Source organism: Gorilla gorilla, chromosome 1, assembly GCF_029281585.2.
Source record: "Gorilla gorilla gorilla isolate KB3781 chromosome 1, NHGRI_mGorGor1-v2.1_pri, whole genome shotgun sequence".
NCBI lineage: Eukaryota > Metazoa > Chordata > Mammalia > Primates > Hominidae > Gorilla > Gorilla gorilla.
In genome coordinates, this window is record NC_073224.2 from 130150836 (window position 1) to 130159710 (window position 8875).

At 36.4% G+C, this 8875-nt stretch overlaps 1 protein-coding gene across 1 annotated transcript in view; it reads right to left on the bottom strand.

Annotated features, from left to right (window-relative positions):
• Nucleotides 1–8875, bottom strand: part of GSTM2 (glutathione S-transferase mu 2) — a 1178915-nt gene that overhangs the window by 916104 nt on the left and 253936 nt on the right. The window lies entirely within an intron of this gene.

Consider the following 8875-nt stretch of genomic DNA (forward strand, 5'->3'; position numbering starts at 1 on the left):
TAATTCACTGACTAAAGATAGAAAGGCACGGGGATATTTGAATAATGAAAGAATGAGAAAGATTAGATGTAGACAACATTTCATCTGAATGACAAACATATACTCTATGATAGGAACACATTTAGACACTGCTGAGGATCACTCTTTGGACTTAGGTAGGCATCCTAAACTATAAATCAGGCCTGAACACCTTTTCTCTTACACATACAAAACAATTTATTTAAAAACTGGTGCTAAGTAGGATCTACAAATCTAGAGTTAAATGGAAAAACATGGGTAGGAGTTTCTGGAAATATAAGTCAAATTATTAACATGAGATTGAAGAAACAGTCAATTATTTTCTTCACAGGACAGAGAAAAGGAAAAATCTTATTTGGAATGAATGTTATAGTTATTGTAATAGGATTAGCTTTGTTACCTAAATACCGTCATTTTTAAAGGGCTATTCTTTACAGTATAGTTCTTTTCCTCTCAAGGAAAAACTGCTTGAGACATTTTAATTGAGGAAAAGGCAGAGCCTTTGGAGTTTTGCTGCCCTCTTCTGGGAACATGAAGTCATAGCCTGAGAAATTGCTAGAGGATCCTAAATATTGCAATATATGACAGGAATAATTCCCTTTTCCCTATCAAAAGTAAAATAACTATGAAACTGGATGTTAGTCTCCAGAGAAAAGCCAGGATTGTACTGGTCACAAATGCTTTTTTAAACAGTTATAATAGTAATAAAAGTGAAACAGTATGGTATACTTGTACATCACTTCAAGGTTTATAAAATCTTCATGACCATTATTGCATTTTACCTTCTTTTATCCTCAAATAGTTCAAGTGAAGTAGGCAGAACAGACGTTATTCTCATTTTCACACGGGGAAACTGAAGTACATAGTGTCTAAAAAACTTACCTAAGTTCTGCTAGAGTGCTGAGCTGGGCCTTGAAGTTGCCTCCCGACTCAGAGTTCAATGCTCTTTTCACCCACTTCCCTACTGCATGCAATGTAAGTAATTTGTTTCTGTTGCAGTTACATCCCTCCTCAGCAATGTCTACATTACACCACAGTGTCCAGTAATTTATAGAAAGAAATCTGCTGCTTTGTATATGATTCTAGCAAGGCTACGCTGTTATTGTGGCAAAAATGGGTATATTTAAATTCCACAAATGAGTGGATGGGCTATAGCAGAACTTCTTAAACTTCTGCTTGGAAGTTCTTTAGTGTCTTTTCTTCTTCTTCTTCTTAGATTCTTTAAAGCAAGCAGAGTTTTGTAATATTAAGTCTCAACTCTGCTACTAGGGAAAAATGAGTTTGAGAAAGAAGAAAAAGTGGAGTATAAAAATTTTAAAAAATCAAGAAAAACCAATTTGAAAGGCAAAGTTCTTTTATTCTAAAGCTCTAAGTGTGCAAATAAACTCACTCTGTATATTTATGCAAATAGCTAAACAAAAGGCAGATAAATAGATATAATCTTCAGTCCACGTATTGGCCTAACTGCTTGTCCCTGCATGCCCAGTCCAACAAACCTCACTGCCTACCTACACAACCAGCAAGTAAAAAATTGGGAGTTTAGCAGGTACAAATTGCCATCAGTTGGTCAAAACTAAGCCGGTAAAACCAGTTTCTTGGGTATGGTAAAATATTTCTTACTTTATATGGCATATTGGTCAAGGTATTTATCACTGAACTGGAGTCACTTTTTCAAAAAATTAGTTAACAGATCTGAAATGCTCATTAAATATTGTCTCCACAACATAAAAGTAATCGTAAGCATAATGGTCAATTGGAAACATTCCCAGTCCAAGATTTGTTGCTATATTTGACTTCTGTGCTTTCTCCCCAAGTCTAATTTATCTCTATGCCTTAATTTCTCCTCCTTCTTTGCCTCCATACCTTTCAATTGTTTCTGCCACCAAAGAATCAATTTCACTTGCTGTATTTTTTCCCTTCTCCAATGTGTTTACTATATGTTGATATAATTGCACTGGTTCTCTCTTTTGTTGCGACTTTTCAATGTGCCTTTCTTTTCCCATTTCATTACTAGACCTACACCGTTTTGCCCCACTTTGTTTTCTTCTTTTATTCAAATTGTGTGTACCTATGATTCATGAAACCCAGTTCCAAAAAACTTATGCATACATCTCTGTAATTCAATGAACTTATACCACGAATATTTGTTGCACACCTCCAATGTGTCAGCCACTGTACCCAATGCCAAGGATTCAAATTGAATAATAATTGATCTCTATCTCAGGCATCTCATAAGGCACATAGCCAAGGAGACAAACAAGTATGCACTGACAGCTAGTTTAAATTTGTAGGTTTTATAATAGAAATATGAACAAGTTATTGTGGGAGAATGAAAACACAACTTCTCCCAGGTCAGAGAGAAGGGGGGTATGAGAATGTCAGAAAGGCTTTATGAAAGAGACATTTGAGCTGGGTCTTTGAAGGAAGAGCAGAACTTTACCAGGTGTCTTGTTTGTTTTGCTATATGCTTTATTTTACATTTTTAAAAAACTTTTATTTAAGGTTTTGGTGTACAGATTATTTTGTTACCTGGTAATAAGCATAGTACCCAATAGGTAGTTTTTCTATCCTCTCCCTCCTCCCACCCTCTACCGTTAAGTAGGCCTTGGTGTCTGTTGTTCCCTTGTGTACATGTGTACTCAGTGTTTAGCTCCCACTTATAAGTGAGAATATGCGGTATTTGGTTTTCTGTTCCTACATAATTTAGCTTGGGATAATTGCCTCCAGCTCCATCCATGTTGCTGCAAAGAACATAATCTTATTTTTTTATGGCTGTGTATATTCCATGGTGTACCTGTACCACATTTTCTTTATCCAGACTACCACTGATGGGCATTTAGGTTGATTCCATGTCTTTGCTATCGTGAATAGTGCTGTGATGAACATATGCGTGCATGTGTCTTTATGGCAGAACAATCTATATTCCTTTAGGTATATATCCAATAATGGGATTGCTGGGTTAAGTGGTAATTGTTTCAGGTTCTTTGAGAAATCACCAAAGTGCTTTGCACAACGGCTGAACTAATTTACATTCCCATTAGCAGTATATAAGTGTTCCATTTTCTCTGCAACCACGCCAGCATCTATTGCTTTTTGACTTTTTAATAGCCATTCTGATTGGTATGAGATGGTATCTCATTGTGGTTTAGATTTGCATTTCTCTAATTATTAGTGATGTGGAACATTTTTTCATATGCTTCTTGGCCACATGTATGTCTTTTTGAAAAATGTCTGTTCGTGTCATTTGCCCACTTTTTAATGAGGTTGTTTTTTGCTTATAAAGTTCCTTATAAATTCTGGATATTAGACTTCTCTAGGATGCATAGTTTGCAAATATTTTCTCTCATTCTGTAGGTTATCTGTTTACCGTGTTCACTGTTTTGTTTGTTTTTGGCTATGCTAAAGCTCTTTAATTAGATTCCATTTGTCAATTTTTGTTTTAGTTGCAATTGTTTTTGGCATCTTTGTTATGAAATCTTTGCCAGGTCCTATTCCAGAATAGTATTTCCCAGGCTATCTTCCATGGCTTTTATAGTTTTAGGTTTTATATCTAAGTCTTTACTTCATATGAGTTGATTTTTGTATATGGCATAAGGAAGGGGTCCAGTTTCAATCTTATGCATATGACTAGCCACTTATTTCAGCACCATTTATTGAATAGGGAGTCCTTTTCTCATTGCTTGTTTTTGTCAACTTTGTTCAAATATCAGATCATAGGTGTGCAGCATTATTTCTGGGCTCTTTTCTGTTCCATTGGTCTATGTGTCTGTTTTTGTACCAGCACCCTGCTGTTTTGGTTACCGAAGCCTTGTAGTATAGTTGAAATTGGGTAGTGTAATGCCTTCAGCTTTGTTCATTTTGCTTAAGATTGTTATGGCTATTCAGGCTCTTTTTTAAGTTCCATATGAATTTTAAAAGTTTTTTTTTCTAATTCTGTGAAGTATGTCACTGGTAGTTTCATAGGAATAGCATTGAATCCATAAACTGCATTGGGAAGTACAGCCATTTTAACAACACTAATTCTTCCTATCCATGAGCATGGAATCTTTTTCCATTTGTTTGTGTCATCTCTGATTTGAGTAGTGTTTCATAATTCTTTTTGTAGAGATCTTTCACCTCCCTTGTTATCTATATTTCTAGGTATTTTTGTGTGTGTATGGCTATTGTGAATGAGATTGCATTCTTGATTTTGACCCTCAGATTGAATGCTATTGGTGTATAGAAATGCCACTAATTTTTGTACATTAATTTTGTATCCTGAAACTTTGCTAATTGTTTATCAGATCAAAGAGCTTTTAGGCAAAGACTATGGGGTTTTCTACAGAATCATATTGTCTGCAGAGATAGTTTGACTTCCTCTTTTCCTTGGATGTCTTATATTTCTTTCTCTAACCTGTTATCTCTGACTAGGACTCTCAGTACTATGTTGAATAGGATTGATGAGAGTGGGCATCTTTGTCTTATTCTGGTTCTCACAGGGAGTATTTCTAGCATTTGGCCCATTCAGTATGATGTTGGCTGTGGGCTTATCATAGATGGCTCTTATTTTGAAGTATGTTCCTCTAATGCCTAGTTTGCTGAGGGTTTTTAACATGAAGGGATGTTGAATTTTATTGAAAGCCCTTTCGGCATCTATTGAGATGACCATGTGGTTTTTGTTTTTAGTTGTTTATGTGATGAATCACATTTATTGATTTGCATATGTTGAACCAAACTTGCATCCCAGGGATAAAGCTTGCTTGATTGTGGTGGATTCGTTTTTGACATGCTGCTGGGCTTGGTTTGCTAGTCCAGCGAATTGAGTCGTTGAGGATTTTTGCATCTATGTTCCTCAAGGTTATCCATATTCAGAACTCTATTTTTGTCATGTCAGCCTGGTTAAGAACCACTGTTGGGGAAATAGTGCAGTTGCTTGAAGGTAAGAAGGCACTCTGGCTTTTTGAGTTGCCGGAGTTCTTGTGCTGGTTCTCACCTGCATGGTCTGATGTTGCTTCAACCTTTGAAGTTGCTGTTTCTTGGATAGGTTTTTCTGCTTTTGTCTTCTTTGATGCCCTTGGGGGTCTGAATGTTGCATATAATGGGCTCAGCCAAGTGGCCTCATTTCTGGAAGATTGTAGGGGCCAAGGCTGAGCTCAGCACTCATGAGCTGTGTGTTCTAACTCTGAGGAGGCTGGTATTGGACCTCTGGCTTTGTTTTCTAGCCCCTCAAGGTTAGGAGCCTAGCAGGTGTCTTAAACTGTTTTCTGTTGTGATAATAGAATACCTGAGAGTGGGTAACTTATTAAAAAGAGTTTTATTTAGCACTTGGTTCTGTTGGCTGGGAAATTCAGGATCAGGCAGCTGTATCTGGTGGGTTCTCATGACTGCCTCATGCTGCATCAAAACATCGTAGAGAAACAGAAGGGGACCGAGTTTGTGCAAACAAAAAGTGCAAAATAGAAGAGGCAGCATTGTTTTATAACAACTCACTCTCTTGGGAACTAACCATTCCCAGGAGAACCCAGTCTCAGTGTCAAGAGAAAGATGTTAATCCATCTTAGCAACCTAATTACCTCTTAAAAGTACCATCTCCCAACACTATTACATTGGCAATTGAACTACAACATGAGTTTTGGAGGGGCCAAACAACATCCAAACCATAGCAGCAGGTTTAAAGGTAAAAGGATGGGAGAAAAGTACACAGAAAGATATTCTGGAGAAAAGGCACAGAGTGAGCCAAGGCACAAGGTAAAATGTTTGACTGGTTAGAGACACTAGATTATTTTGTGTGGCTAAGACAAAACAAAGCTGGTGGGGAGTGACAGGAGTTAAGTCTAGAATGGCACAATGGGGCCAGACTGCGAATGGCAAACTGAAGTATGTGATCTTTTGTTCTAAAGAAAATGTAGTATGATTAGCACACACACATACAAAATTATTCGCCGGGCGCAGTGGCCCATGCCTGTAATCCCAGCACTTTGGGAGGCCGAGGAGGGTGGATCATGAGGTCAGGAGTTCAAGACGGTGAAACTCCATCTCTACTAAAAATACAAAAATTAGCCAGGAGCTGTGGCAGGTGCCTGTAATCCCAGCTACTCAGTAGGCTGAGGCAGGAGAATCACTTGAACCCGGGAGGTGGAGGTTGCAGTGAGCTGAGATCGCGCCACTGCACTCTAGCCTGGGCGACAGAGCAAGACTAAAAATAAAAATGAAAAAATTATTATCCATGGTATTATCATGGTAGTACTGACTAAAAGAGGGACATGTGTAACAAAATCAGTAAGGAGGGTACTCCAAGAATCCATGTTAAAGTTAATGAGTGCTTGAACCCAAACATAAAGGATGGAAATGATGTAATAAAATACCTTTTGAAAGTTATATTAAAAAATTTTTGGTTAATAGTCTAGTTAGAGGTGAAAGAAGAAAGCAGAGGAGTCTAATGCAATGCGTGACTTGTAGCTCAGGTAAAGGGGTGGCAGGTGACGCTTAAATACTAGAAATATAAGAAGAAGCACAGGTTTGGTTTTATCTTTGAGAACAATGGAGTGGAGGTATGCTTTAGATGCAATTATTTATGGGATATTCAAAACAGATATATATGAAGCAAAAAACTTGGGCCCAAAAAACAAGTGTGAAGGTATATTTGGGAGTTACCAGTAATATAGGTAACTGTTGAAGCTCTAAATATAGAAGACAAACTAGAGGAGCTTGTTTCTTGAAGAATTCTTGTCACACTTGACATTTTTTACAGAGATTTCTTAAAACAGGGGCATATCTTCTTTGGCTAACATATGCAGACTAAAATGAAAGAGTATAGTATATTATAAAATCAATAAAAGGTAAGATAAATTTAGGCCTAAAAATAAAGAATAAATACACTCAGTTGATTCTGAAGCTCTAATTTACAGATGCAAAATTGTACCAGTACATTAACTCATATGTCAAAACAACATCTAGAGAAACAAAAAATGAAAGTAAAATGGAAAAAGATAAAAGAAGTGAGGCAAGGAGAAGAGAATGGGCAAAAGGAGATAGGAAAAACAGGAATTTTTTTTTTAAGGACTAAAATTTTAGTGAATCAGATGTGGAAAACAGTTGGATTAACATGGAGATCAAATGAGAAAGGAGCAAATAAGGAAAGATGTATTACAAACCAAGAGTAAAAAAGGGAAAACAAAATAACAAAAGCAAAAACTATTTAAAAAGAATAAAGGAAGATGTGATAATGAAGTAAATTTAAAAAGTACGGAATAATAAAAAGAAATTGCAAAAAATACCTTTTGAAAATAAACATACTAATAACTTGACAATAAAGTGAAATGTGTAAGACAAACATATCTGTGTCATTATTTAGGAGTAGTGAAAAGTACTCTTAAATAATAATTTGGTATCTAGCAGGCCTGGATTTGAATCTACTTTAACTTGCTAGCTATGTGACCTTGGGCAAGCAAAGAAACTCCTCATAACCATTGTAATAATACCAGCAAAATGCCTTACACTTACGGCTCAAAAAATGAAGGAAATGAGAGAAAAAAGTATAGATTACTATATGGAAGTCAAATTTCTAGTGACTTTTCTAATCCAAACATGAATTGTTACAGTACTTGAAATAAACTTTATGAGAACTGAGTGACTACATTGCTTCAGATAGTTTTATACTGCTAGGTCAACGCTGCCTGACAGTAATAAGAATAGGATGTGAGATTCAATATGCGCATTCTATCTCAAACTCTGTCACACATACAATGACTGCTATTTACCTTCCTCCTGAGCCATCTGGGAAAAAACCAACCAACCAAACAAACAAAAGAAAAACCCACCAGGTAGGAGTCAGTTAGTTCTGCTAACTAACTAACCAAAAACCTTAATTGTATGGCCACCAGCACCCTAGCCCTTTGTCATGAAAGCTACCAATAAGGTGGAAATTTAAAATATGAGATATTTTATTATACATGTTTTATTAAACCCTATATGTGCAGAAATGATTGTCCATTTTCCTTCTTAACTTGCTTTTGTAAGACTTATTAAGTAGAAAATATAAATCTCAAGCTCCTTAAATGTGATTTTGAGGAACTGAGACGAAAACAATTTTTTGCTGTGGAACCAGATCCTTGAATGCACTACAGGAAAATATTATTTGATATGAAATTTTTTTGGCACACACAATTTTTCAAAAATACATCTCTCTCCACAAAGTTAATTCAAATTGTAGAATTCTTCCAAGTCACAAATGGATTTTTCCAGGCTCTGGGTACTTACCTTTGAGTTCCACATCCTTTATCTCTGGAGCTCTTAACTGAGGGAACATGGACCATTAGGTCATGAACAGACTTTGTAGTCTTTGAACAGCCTGAAACAGTATGTGATACTTGATGTGCATGCACACAGGAACATTTTTCTAGAGTAATGGCACATACTTTCATCAGATTTTCAAAGGTTTCTCAAAATGCTCAAGAACCATTGTTAGATATTTAAATAACCAGAGTGTACAGTGTCCAAATATTTCCAAATTTTGACACTTGTAAGATGTCTTAATTAAAACAAGCCATGAAGTTCAGCGTCACAATAACCAGAAAAGCACTTGTGAGAGTAGTTCTATGTCTTTACTTCCTAGTGGTTTACACACTCTTTAACCCATATGGCAATCTGGCTTCTGTCTCCAGTGCTCTGGAATTACTTCTGCCTGTATGATTAAGTTCCTCGTTGTTAAATTTGAAAATACATTCTTTGGTATTTATTTGACCTCTTGGTGGTAATATAGTGTAAGAGCACAGACTCTGGAGCCAAACTGCCTAGGTTCAAATCTTAGCTCTATTACTTTCTAACTCTGTGACTTTGGGCAAATGACTTAACTCTCTCATTCCTCAAAGCAGAATCC